Source organism: Mchenga conophoros, linkage group LG23 (genome assembly GCF_057382185.1).
Source record: "Mchenga conophoros isolate Kocher_MC1m ecotype Shallow Benthic linkage group LG23, M_conophoros_male_GT1.1, whole genome shotgun sequence".
NCBI lineage: Eukaryota > Metazoa > Chordata > Actinopteri > Cichliformes > Cichlidae > Mchenga > Mchenga conophoros.
Genome location: NC_140547.1, coordinates 47,314,295 through 47,328,087, shown reverse-complemented (window position 1 = coordinate 47,328,087; position 13,793 = coordinate 47,314,295). Strand labels below are relative to the sequence as shown.

The 13,793-nt window shown below is 42.2% G+C and overlaps 1 protein-coding gene across 1 annotated transcript in view; it reads right to left on the bottom strand.

Moving 5' to 3' along the window:
* Positions 1 to 13,793, bottom strand: part of LOC146548168 (ribonuclease inhibitor-like) — a 343,680-nt gene that overhangs the window by 110,962 nt on the left and 218,925 nt on the right. The window lies entirely within an intron of this gene.

Sequence of the window (13,793 nt, the reverse complement as noted above, 5' to 3'; positions counted from 1 at the left end):
ACGCGCCCGTGAGCTCCGCCGGCAGCCAGCTGTGCCTGAGTGACCGAGCCCCAGGCCGAGAGGTCGGGGGCACCCCACCTCCGAAGTGGCCCGAGCGAGCCCCAAGCTCCAGGCCCCGATAAGCGGCCGCCAAAGAGTGAGCCGGTGTGTACCTTGACGCCCACCCCCGGACACAAAGAACCACCAACGCGAATCTGTTTTTCAATAGATTCGACACCACAGTGTCTGCTCACACCCCCACAACCTCACCTGTAGTCAGTCTGGAATCCAGAGCCACACCACTGCGCCAGCCTCTCTCTTCACATGGCGCTGTTGCCTCCTGTGAGATTCCTGACACCCCTCCCCCACCCATCACCTTCACTCAATACCAGGTTGAGATGCAAATGAGGAGACTTCACTCAGGCAAGTCTGCTGGACCAGACGGAGTGAGTCCCCTTGTCCTCAAGACCTGTGCCCCCCAGCTGTGTGGAGTCTTTCATAAACTGTTTATGCTGAGTCTGAGTCTGCAGAGGGTCCCAGTGATGTGGAAGACATCATGCCTCGTCCCTGTACCAAAGACGCCACGTCCCAGTGGCCCCCAGGATTACAGGCCCGTGGCACTGACCTCCCACATCATGAAGACCCTGGAAAGGCTCATCCTGGACCAGCTGCGACCCATAGTAAGACCACATCTGGATCCCCTTCAGTTCGCTTATCAGCCTCGTCTCGGAACTGAGGACGCCATCATCTACCTGCTCAATCGTATCTACACCCATCTGGACCAGCCGGCGAACACTGTGAGGGTCATGTTTTTTGACTTTTCTAGTGCTTTCAACACCATCAGGCCGACCCTCCTGGGCGATAAGTTAGCAGCAATGCAGGTGGATGCTTCTCTGGTGTCCTGGATTGTTGATTACCTGACAGGAAGACCACAATATGTACGTCTCCCACAGTGTGTGTCTGACAAGGTAATCAGCAACACAGGGGCACCACAGGGGACTGTCCTCTCCCCCTTCCTCTTCACCCTCTACACCACAGACTTCAGCCACTGCACAGAGACCTGCCATCTTCAGAAGTTTTCTGATGACTCTGCGGTGGTTGGATGTATCAGCAGGGATGATGAGACAGAGTACCGGGCTGTGGTCGACTCCTTTGTCACGTGGTGTGAGCAGAATCATCTGCAGCTCAACGTGGCAAAGACCAAGGAACTGATCGTGGACTTCAGGAAGACCAGGAAACACTTGACCCCTGTTTCAATCCAGGGGGACAGTGCTGACATTGTGGAGGACTATAAATACCTTGGAGTACACATTGACAATAAACTGGACTGGGCTAAAAACACCACAGCACTTTACAGGAAGGGCCAGAGTCGTCTCTATTTTTTGAGGCGACTGAGGTCCTTCAACATCTGCCAGAAAATGCTGAGGATTTTCTATGAGTCTGTTGTGGCCAGTGCGATCCTCTATGCTGTTGCATGCTGGGGGAGCAGGCTGAGGGTAGCAGATGCCAACAGACTTAATAAACTAATCCGTAAGGCCAGTAATGCTGTGGGGATGGAGCTGGACTCCCTCAAGGTGGTGTCGGAGAGGCGGATGCTGTCCAAGATAAAGACAATGTTGGATAACACCTCCCACCCACTCCATGACATGTTGGTCAGTCACAGGAGCTCGTTCAGTGACAGACTGAGATTACCGAAAAGCACCACTGAACGACACAGGAAATCTTTCCTGCCTGTGGCTCCCTGTACAACGTATCCACTTAACACACTGTTTACTGCTACAACTACACGTTTCTTTTCCAGCTATTTATTAATGAGTGACTTATATATATATATATATATATATATATATATATATATATATATATATATGTATTAGGGGTGCAACGATATTCGTATCGATATTGAACCGTTCGATACAGTGCTTTCGGTTCGGTACACATATGTATCGAACAATACAAAATTTGTAATTTATTTTATCAACTTTCTTTCTGACGATGCTGTCTGCGTTGAGCGCTCAGTGAATCTGCGTTTGACTACTCCGCCTAGGCTGCACTTGTCGAGCGCAGATCCACTGAGCGCTCAACACAGACAGCATCGTCAGAAGGAAGAGCGCAGGGCAAGCTAGCGAGACAGAAGTTAAGCTCTCCTTGCAACATGGCAAATTGAACCTCCCCCACCCTCATTCAGATCTGGCGTTTGGAATTATTTTGGTTTTCATGTGACGTATGACCCTGAAGGTAAGTGCGTCATGGAGCTAGTGTGTTAGCGCAGTTAGCTCGTTAACGTGTTGGCCGTCTAGCCCGATGCACGGGGCGATCAGGGGTAGCTCGTTAAAGGAGATTTGCCGTGTTGTGGCGTTAAGGTCATTTCAACGAGATTAACCTGAAAGCACTAGTGGGAACACAACGAATATGACTGCACATTTACTCCGACATCATCCTAGTGCAAAGACAAGTGGAAGCAGACAAAAACAACAAGCATGCTACTAACTTTACCAGAGTCATTTAGACAGCCGTTAGCACATGATTCTCCTTATGGGGACCTGATATGTTTAATATGCTGCTGAGAATATAGCCCAGAAGAAGCGTATAGTATAGCTTTTATTTTGGAAAGAGACATTTCTCTGTAATAAACTCTCTTTTCCAAAGATGAGTGATTCCTCAGTCAGATACAGGGCTCGCAATATCGCTAGCCCGATGTCCTGAGGCTAGCAATTTTTCCAGTCGGGCTACCAAAATCTATCTCTTCCCTGCCCGTCGGGCTATTGTAGGAAGGAAAAATATATGTCAATGCTTTTGCATTCTTTCGGAAATGTAGCTGGGTAATTATGTCATTGGCATTGTTTTTTGCTTTCACTTTGCAATCGCGCGAACTGTGTGTAGAGAGCGACAGCACTGATTGGTGAGTGGTGATAATTTGTGCACCAATTCCTCTGACATCGTCTTATTAATCGTTAGCTTACTATGCAAACATGACAAGTGAAATCTCCCGCAGCTTAAACATGTGAGAGGTTGATCGCGCAGAGAATCGCTGAGTGTTATGTGAGTGCGTGTGTAAAAGCAGCAGGATATATATTTTAGTTCTGCTGAGCCAAATAAGACAGGTCAGGGTGAAGAAGTGACAGCCAAAGAAAAGCTTACCACAAAACGGAGAAGTTATGACAAATCAGACTATAAGGCAAAAAGAAAGTGCAGCTTTATGGTTTCATGGACAAAATAATTTCTGTGGCTGCAATATGATGAGCTATATACAGTGGGGCAAAAAAGTATTTAGTCAGCCACCGATTGTGCAAGTTCCCCCACTTAAAATGATGACAGAGGTCAGTAATTTGCACCAGAGGTACACTTCAACTGTGAGAGACAGAATGTGAAAAAAAAATCCATGAATCCACATGATAGGATTTGTAAAGAATTTATTCGTAAATCAGGGTGGAAAATAAGTATTTGGTCAATAACAAAAATATAACTCAATACTTTGTAACATAACCTTTGTTGGCAATAACAGAGGTCAAACGTTTACTATAGGTCTTTACCAGGTTTGCACACACAGTAGCTGGTATTTTGGCCCATTCCTCCATGCAGATCTTCTCGAGAGCAGTGATGTTTTGGGGCTGTCGCCGAGCAACACGGACTTTCAACTCCCGCCACAGATTTTCTATGGGGTTGAGGTCTGGAGACTGGCTAGGCCACTCCAGGACTTTCAAATGCTTCTTACGGAGCCACTCCTTTGTTGCCCAGGCGGTGTGTTTTGGATCATTGTCATGTTGGAAGACCCAGCCTCGTTTCATCTTCAAAGTTTTCACTGATGGAAGGAGGTTTTGGCTCAAAATCTCACGATACATGGCCCCATTCATTCTGTCCTTAACACGGATCAGTCGTCCTGTCCCCTTGGCAGAAAAACAGCCCCATAGCATGATGTTTCCACCCCCATGCTTCACAGTAGGTATGGTGTTCTTGGGATGCAACTCAGTATTCTTCTTCCTCCAAACACGACGAGTTGAGTTTATACCAAAAAGTTCTACTTTGGTTTCATCTGACCACATGACATTCTCCCAATCCTCTGCTGTATCATCCATGTGCTCTCTGGCAAACTTCAGACGGGCCTGGACATGCACTGGCTTCAGCAGCGGAACACGTCTGGCACTGCGGGATTTGATTCCCTGCCGTTGTAGTGTGTTACTGATGGTGACCTTTGTTACTTTGGTCCCAGCTCTCTGCAGGTCATTCACCAGGTCCCCCCGTGTGGTTCTGGGATCTTTGCTCACCGTTCTCATGATCATTTTGACCCCACGGGATGAGATCTTGCGTGGAGCCCCAGATCGAGGGAGATTATCAGTGGTCTTGTATGTCTTCCATTTTCTGATGATTGCTCCCACAGTTGATTTTTTCACACCAAGCTGCTTGCCTATTGTAGATTCACTCTTCCCAGTCTGGTGCAGGTCTACAATACTTTTCCTGGTGTCCTTCGAAAGCTCTTTGGTCTTGGCCATGGCGGAGTTTGGAGTCTGACTGTTTGAGGCTGTGGACAGGTGTCTTTTATACAGATGATGAGTTCAAACAGGTGCCATTCATACAGGTAACGAGTGGGGGACAGAAAAGCTTCTTACAGAAGACGTTACAGGTCTGTGAGAGCCAGAGATTTTCCTTGTTTGAGGTGACCAAATACTTATTTTCCACCCTAATTTACGAATAAATTCTTTACAAATCCTACCATGTGAATTCATGGATTTTTTTTTCACATTCTGTCTCTCACAGTTGAAGTGTACCTCTGGTGCAAATTACTGACCTCTGTCATCATTTTAAGTGGGGGAACTTGCACAATCGGTGGCTGACTAAATACTTTTTTGCCCCACTGTAACCAGGGCTGCACATAAGTGGTCCCCTGGTGCGCATTCGCTGTCAAAATAAAAAACACGCACAAGGGTTAGGGTTAAATTTAAAAACTGTACTTTTGAGTTAAAATATATATTTATAATTTTAATAAATGACAAATTAAAAAGGCATGAACATTTCTTTTTGTATCGAAAAAATATCGAACCGTGACACCAAAGTATCGAACCGAACCGAACCGTGAATTTTGTGTATCGTTGCACCCCTAATATGTATATATTGTACTATTCTTAGTTAGCATATTGTCTGTCTTGTCTTAATGTTGGTTTATGTTGGTTTATAATGGAGCACTGTAACAAAAAAAATTTCCCCCAGGGATCAATAAAGTATTCTGATTCTGATTAGAGATGAATCAGAATCAGAAAGGGTTTTATTGCCAAATGTTGAGCAGGTTTACAACATTAGGAAATTGCTGCGGTGCTTCAGTGCAAACATACTGTCATAAATTACGCTAAAATAGACATTAAAATAAAAATAAGAATAAGAATTAAAAGTGCTAAGTAGATAGATATATACATGAGTGCAGGTGGTGATCAGAACATGAAATTCAGGGCCTTTCAATTAATAATGGAGAACAGCATAAATTGTCCATCTATGCAGACGATGTACTTTTATACATTTCAAATCCTGCAGTCAGTTTACCTCATTTAAAAGAAATTATTAGTACATACGTTTACCTCTCTGGTTACACAGTTAATATTGACAAAACATTGGCAATGGATATAGGAGGAAACATTTCACTAACATTCAAGGAGCGATGTGGCTTTAAATGGCCAAACGAATGTATCAAGTATTTAGGAATTCAAATTCCTCACTCATTATCAGACTTGTTTAAAGTAAATTATGAAGTTATAGTTGCAAAAATAAAAAAAGATTTAGAGAGATGGACAGTCCTGCCTCTGTCTTTCTTGGGTCGGATCGAGAGTATACGTATGAATGTATTGCCAAGACTTCTAGACCTTTTTCAAATGCTGCCTATTAACATTCCCAACTCTACATTTGATAATTTAGATAAACTTTTTTCCAAATTTATATGGCAAGGCAAACGCCCAAGGATCAAGTTCCAAACATTAAAACTGTCAAAGCTGCAGGGGGGATTGGCTGTTCCAAACCTGAAATATTATTTCTGGGCAGCTCAGATGAGACCCCTGACTGTATGGGTGCGGGATTTGTCTGAAACTCAGTGGCTAAACATTGAGAAGACAATGTGCGAAAGATCATTGGAATCCCTGCTTTGTTCTAACATTTCAATTAAAAATGTGCATATGGGGGAACGGACGAGGGTCACACTAAAGATTTGGCGTAGAATCAAACAATCATTTGGTCTTCCAAAAGAAATTTCAATGTTATCAAGCCTCTCCTCCCTGCAGGGTTTTTCTCCTATTGTGGAAGACTCTGGCTTCAGAGCATGGTCACATAGCGGGCTTCATAAACTTTGTCATGTTGTGAGGAATGGGCACCTGAGCTCATTTGAACAGTTGAGGTCAGTTTCGGCTTCCTTCTTCTGACTTTTTTAGATTTCTGCAGCTAAGAAGCTTTTTGACAAAACATAAAGAATGGAGGCAAGTTTTGGAGCCCTCACCCATTGAGGAAATATTTCTAAAAACATTTCAAAGTAATTCCTCCCCAAAATTAATCACTCATTTTTATAACGCATTTATGAGTTTCAATACAAATGCAACTTTGGATATTAAGGCAAGGTGGGAAGCTGAGACTGGCACTCAAATCTCAGAGGACACCTGGGAAGAGGTGTTCGGTGAAGCCCATCTGGTGACTAATTCTGGGCTGTGGAGAGAATTTAAATAGAAGGTGGTCATGAGATATTTTAGAACCCCAGAGATAATTGCCAAAATGAAGCCTACAAATCCTGACACCTGCTGGCGAAATTGTGGTACTTCTTTAGGAACCCACTCACATATATTCTGGTCATGCCCAAAAATCTGCTCACTTTGGAATGACATATTTAAAGTTCTCAGTACAGTTTTCCAACAACCATTAACAAAAGACCAACAGTTAGCCATTTTAGGAGTCTTACCAAAGGGTTTTGCGGGAAACAATAAAACGTATCTCTTAAGAATCTTACAGCAGCACTAAAGTGTATCACTATTAAATGGCTGAATCTTGACCCATCTTCATATAATATGTGGATTGATAAAGCAAGAGAAATTTACCAGATGGAGGAAATAACATCTGCTCTGCGGATTCAGAGAGAATTGTTTACTGAGCGTTGGCGACCCATACATGCTTTACTGTTTCAATAATTTAGCATAGGTCTGTTTCGTTTTGTCCATTTACGGCTAAGTTTGTCACATGTTATTTAATATTACATAAAGTTTTTGTTTTGTTTTCTTTTTGTTTCTGTTGTTGTCTGTTTGTTTGTTTGCTTGCTTGGGTTTTGTTTTGCTTCCCAGTTTTGTTTTGTGCTTCCTAATTGCAGTTCTTATTTTAATCTACATTTCTGCATTGCAGTTCCTGTAACTGTCCTACTTGTGAACATTGACAAGTACAAGTTGCAATGTTGTAAATTATAATAAAAATTGAGTTAAAAAAAAAAAGAACATTAAAGTCGTACATTTCTCATAAAAACAGGACAAAGACTTGAAAAAGTCGTGTTTTTCCTTCCAGGAACCACATGGCTTCACTTTTAAAGGTGAAGTGTGACAGAAATGGACATATTTGAAGTCCAACACCTTTTTCCAGTCACATTATTAAAGCAGACAAACTACAAGCTCATTTTCATTCCAACAAGTCATCTTCTGACCTGGACTAACAACACTGGTCTCTATGTGCAGCTGGCTGTGAGACCAGTGCTCAGGGAGCGTCTACAAAGTGCAACACTGAAAGAACATCACACACTCATTTGCTTGCAGCACTTTCACACAAACATCTACTGTCATTATTGTCACCAAACTCTGTGGATCCTTTATTGCAAATTCAAATGGGATCAAATGGTCAGACAAAAGAGGGTTATGAGGAAATATGATGAAATGTTGTGTATTAGCAGCAAGTTATTGAATCATTTTCCTCAGAAACCAAACAAAATGATTGACAAACATGTTTTTACAAACTCAGTGTTGGACTTGGATCAGCAGGATAAGCTGATGTTTAAAGGCATTTGAGTCTCGCTGTATGAGAGTCCAGTTCTTACTCAATATTTATGGATGACGTTCTTTCAGTGTTGCACTTTGTAGACGCTCCCTGAGCCTCACAGCCAGCTGCACATGGACCAGCTGACATTACCCAGCATTAGAGGCGGCTGTAAAAAATTCATGTTCCCATTTAAATGGTTTTAATTTGAATAAAACGATGTTGATTCATTCAATCCTGAATCGATGTTTAATATAAATGTATTTTGCCAGAATCTCAGGTTAAAGCTCACAAACTATTTCAACAAGCAGCAAACAGATAAAACAGTAAATGAGAGCAGCTAAACACACAAAGATGGAAACACAGAGCGTGGATCGTTCACTCGACGGCACGTACACGGACACGCCGTCGGGGCTGAAAGTGGACAGCTCACAGATCCTGAAGCTGCAGGTTTCATCTGTCTCCAACCAAAACTGAGTGAAGCAGCAGCAAAAGAAGATCCAAACTCTGCTTCACGTTTGATCAATATGCTCATGAATTCTCTCTGACTTTGGCTGTTCCTGCCTGCACAGCTCTCTCTCTCTCAGTGTACTCCAAGAACAGCTTCAAACATCTGTTTCTGCATCATTCACTGTTTATTAGCCACCAGTCTGCTGTTGTGTTCAGTGCTGTCGGCCTCTGACAGTAAAGCCTCATTTCTGCTGTTCCATGGAAACTTTTTAAAATGATGACAGATTACAAACTCTCAGCTGTGTCTGTAATCAAACCTCTGTAACTTTGCTTCACTTCAGCAGCATCAGCTCATGTTCACATGTTGCTTCATGGTTTGCTTCAGTTTTTGATCGACTGCAGAAGATTTTGAAGGTTATCTGCTATAAAAAGCCAGAAGAGGAAAATCTGCTTCATGTGTTTCTGTTTGATCCTCAGTGACTTTGACACAAAGGCCTCTGCTGTGATGATCACACCTCTGATCAAGTCTCACAGTGTCACAACTGATAAATGATCAGAGTTAGAATATTTCTGACTGTCTGCTGTGTGCCGTGACCTTTGACCTGCTAAAGACAGTCAGCTGTGGATTATTCATTGTTGTGTCTGATACTTAGAACTGTGAGGAAGAAGCTACACAGTTAATCAGGGTCCCCTCTCTCTGAATCAGGAAAGGTGGGCAGGCCGCGTGTGGGCCGCGGGCCATACGTTGAGTATCACTGTTTGAAATGTGAACATTGTTCTGCTGCAGTCAATGGACTAAACCAGAGAAGAAGAAAACAGACTTTACCATGAAGATCCTCAGTGTGGATCAGTATAATATCAGCCTGATGTCTGCAGTTTAGTGTCAGCACAACTTTCACATCATATTCATCTCAGCACAACTAAAACATGCTGACTGACCCCAGAGTTTCAAGTTTACATCCTGGACTCTCCAGGAAACCACACAGATGCTTCACTCCTGGATCCTGCAGGTTGTTGTTGTCGCTCAGGTCCAGCTGTCTCAGATGGGAGGGGTTGGACTTCAGTGCTGCTGCCAGATAATCACAGCTGATCTCTGACAAACCACAGTCCTTCAATCTGTATAAAGAATGAAAGATGTAAGTTTATTAGACAAAGTGCTTGAAATCATTCAGTGTTTCATCATCTGTTCAGAGCTGAAGAAGGTTCAGAATGTAGAAGTTTAGAAAATGGAAACTCCAAACAGCTGAAGCCAACAGGAAGCAGCTTCAAACAAACACAACAAGAGAAAAAACTCTGAATGTTTCACATTAAAGTTGTACATTTCTCATAAAAACAGGACAAAGACTTGAAAAAGTCGTGTTTTTCCTTCCAGGAACCACATGGCTTCACTTTTAAAGGTGAAGTGTGACAGAAATGGACATATTTGAAGTCCAACACCTTTTTCCAGTCACATTATTAAAGCAGACAAACTACAAGCTCATTTTCATTCCAACAAGTCATCTTCTGACCTGGACTAACAACACTGGTCTCTATGTGCAGCTGGCTGTGAGACCAGTGCTCAGGGAGCGTCTACAAAGTGCAACACTGAAAGAACATCACACACTCATTTGCTTCCAGCACTTTCACACAAACATCTACTGTCATTATTGTCACCAAACTCTGTGGATCCTTTATTGCAAATTCAAATGGGATCAAATGGTCAGACAAAAGAGGGTTATGAGGAAATATGATGAAATGTTGTGTATTAGCAGCAAGTTATTGAATCATTTTCCTCAGAAACCAAACAAAATGATTGACAAACATGTTTTTACAAACTCAGTGTTGGACTTGGATCAGCAGGATAAGCTGATGTTTAAAGGCATTTGAGTCTCGCTGTATGAGAGTCCAGTTCTTACTCAATATTAATCAAACCTCTGTAACTTTGCTTCACTTCAGCAGCATCAGCTCATGTTCACATGTTGATTCATGGTTTTCATGGTTGATTCACCTCATTTTTTAAAAAATGACCTCTGACAGGAAAGTCTCATTTCTGCTGCTCAACACTGAAGAAATGTAAACTTTCAAAACGATGACAAATTGGAAAACACAGAGCTGTGTCTCTTTTTTTTTGTGTGTCCCGTTTGGATCTTTAGCCATCAGAATTGTTGTCTTAACGCCAAGAAAGATGCCAAGCGGATTTATTTTACCAAGTGGATCATCATGGCCTTTCCATATTGGTCCATTTGATTGACCTTTATTATAATTATGAATTTATTTTATTTTCGGTTGCTACAAACGGGACAGACATGACTGGGGAACAGGACAGGGAGAGAGAATGAAAGAAAGAGAGGGAGAGAAAGAAAACCAAAGGGGAGAAGAGACGGTGAGAAAGGGGGGAAGAAAAAAAGAAAAACAAACAAAACACCTGGATCACCTGTATGGAGAAAAAAAAACAGAAGAGAAAGCAAACAACATAATAAAAACAGCACCATCACAATAAACTAGCTAGTAGTAGATAACAGTAGATACTAAATAATAAACGATATTGTGCAGCACGCAAGATAGACGGCGCACAATGTGCTTAGAGGCAGCAGCCATAAAGGTGTAGTCCGTGTCTGTGAACACCCGTGTGTACACCTGTGTGCACACCTGTGTGGATCAGCATGCTTGTATTCCAAAGGTTTCTCCATGTAACGATCTGCTAGGGAGTGTGGGGAGCCATAGCCCCGTCCCCCAGGGTATGAAGCAGGTATGGAGGAGATCCAGGCCCCAGATATCCAGAGGCCCCAGAGTACAAGGACCCGAGGAGGACCACCAAAAGGGGGGGAATCGCCAATCGGCCACCAGGAGTGAGCCGGTACATACATGAGCGCCCAGCCCCAGACGACAAGGACCACCAACACACCAACGTCTGAGGGCATCAGCCACCGGCAGGGAGTGTGGTGAGGGGAGATAGGCCTCCGTACTTTGGAGGGCCTGAGATGTACCCAGAGAGGTGGAGTCTAAGACCCAACCTGACACATAGACAGGCGCACGCGGACACAAACGTGCATTCCCACCCCATATGCACAACCAAATACTCGGCACTCACCCAACGTGTAGACAGACACAAATAGAAACTGCACAGACCGTCGCACTCCCCAAACATACTCTATATCCCAAGTCCAGGTACCCCCGCCCTCAGAGGGGCAAGCCGCACCTAAACCCAGGAGATGTAACCCTTCTCTCTGGGGCGGAGGCAAGCGGACCACCTCTTTGATTAGAGCTGTGTCTCTAGTCAAAGCAGAGATGGAACGATGCCACTTTTTATGTCCGATATCGATATGAATCCAATATAGTCGATTTTATAATCAAACGTTTTTTTAATATCTTGCTGCATTTTGTATAAGTTCATACTCAAGTTTAAAAAATCTAAACACTAAAGCTGTTCTGTTATACCTGTCTGCAAAAACACACTGCAGCCAAAACATTAGACAATACTGATCTTTGTATTTTGATGCGGACGTCAAAAACTCTTTGGTTGTGAATAAAAGAAGTGCAACATCAGCACAAAATAATGTTTCTATTGAACAACTAACACAAACAGGTTGTAGAATGGAGCCTTTTATAGTCACAGCTGAACAGAAACAACATCCAGAGTGGAAAACAGTGCAAATAACTGCAAACAGGCTTCATGACACTCATGTTTGATCAGGATGGATGTCAGTGTGAGCTGTTTCTATCACATTTAACCTCACAATCAATTTGGTCTCATTTCTATACAAAACTTAACACAAGTATGAAAAAAGTGTTTTTGATTGTTTTGTTTTTTGAACCATGAAACTGTTTAACAACACAGTTTGTTTCAAAGTCAAACTTGAGTCTGTCCATCGTTCGGTCAGACTGAGCAATGACAGCACACAGACGTAGACAACAGCTCTCTGAAACACCAAACTCAGGTCCTGTTGATGCTGATATACAGTGACACAGTTACATGGGTGATTCATCCTTTTAACTTTATCTTTAAACAGCTGCAGCTTTCACTGACAGCGCATGTGGTACTTTAACCTTTGGACTGTTTTCATCAGTTAATTATGGAGTTACTACAAAGAGTGAAACTATAGGATGATCTGTCTGCTGTCACTGGGTGGTGCTGAGGTCTGAATCTGAGGACGGCTCCTGTAGTCACAACAAGAACACAATCATCACAAACTGAAATATAAATATGATGGAGTAGAGCTTGAATTAGCTCCAGAATCTAAATATCTTGGGGTCCTTCTAGACCCAACATTATCCTTCAAGAGTCACATAAATAAAGTGTCCCAGGTACTTAAATTTAATAATCGAAATTTTAATCATATACGTAATAATTTAAATATGAATGTTGCAAAAACTTATTTTTACTCAATGATCATCTCTCATATGGACTATTGTTTGACGTCCTGGTCACTTGCTTGTCCAACAACACTTAAAACTATTGAAAACATTTATAAAAGACGTTTAAAACTACTTGACAAAAAACCGACTTCCCACCACCACTGTCATGTGTTAAAAAAACATAAATTACTGAACTTCAATAACTAGGTGAAACTTAAAAGAGTGAGTTTAATATATAAAGTCTTACACTCCCTTGCTCCACCACCATTAAAGCAGTTCATTAGGCATAAAGAAAGCTCAGACAGGACCACTCGAGCTACAATCCGAGGAGACTTGTTTATACCCCACAGACGGACAGCATTTGGGCAGAACGTCCTCTCTGTCCAGGGAGGCCATCTGTGGAACAGTCTTCCTCAACCCATTAGAGAATGCTCTACACTCAGTTTGTTTAAGGCAAAGGTGAAAAACTGGTTATGGACAAATCAAGTGTGCGATCATGTATGAATTGTACAGTTTTAATGTTTTATTTGGGAACAGAATGGTGTGTGTGTGTAAGTTTGGTGACGGAGTTTTTATTATGAATGAATGATGAATTTTTATGAATTATTATGTCTATTTTTTATGCTTAAGGACAACAGATGGAAATTAGTCCTTGGCTATAATCTGGTATGTTTACATTCATGTAATTTTTTTTTTACATTTATGTTCATTAACATGCACTGTCCTAAATAAATAAATAAATAAATAAATAAATAAATAAATAAAGTTTATCTCTCAAATCTGAAACAAAGTTGATCCTTCTGTCCTCACACACTCGGGAGTGTTCTTCTCTTCTCTTACATTTTTTCAGTCCTACAGTTCTGCTGACAGCTGACATATGAGCTGTTTATTTAAAAAAAGCCTTATATACCAACAGATGTTCCTATATCATGTTCACCTTTGAGTTGTTGGAGCTTTATAAATGGACATCTGCAAAGATGTGATGATGGAGCAGGTTTCAGTGCTGCTGCATCCTGGTCACAACATACGGAGGTGGTATCAGCACTGGTATC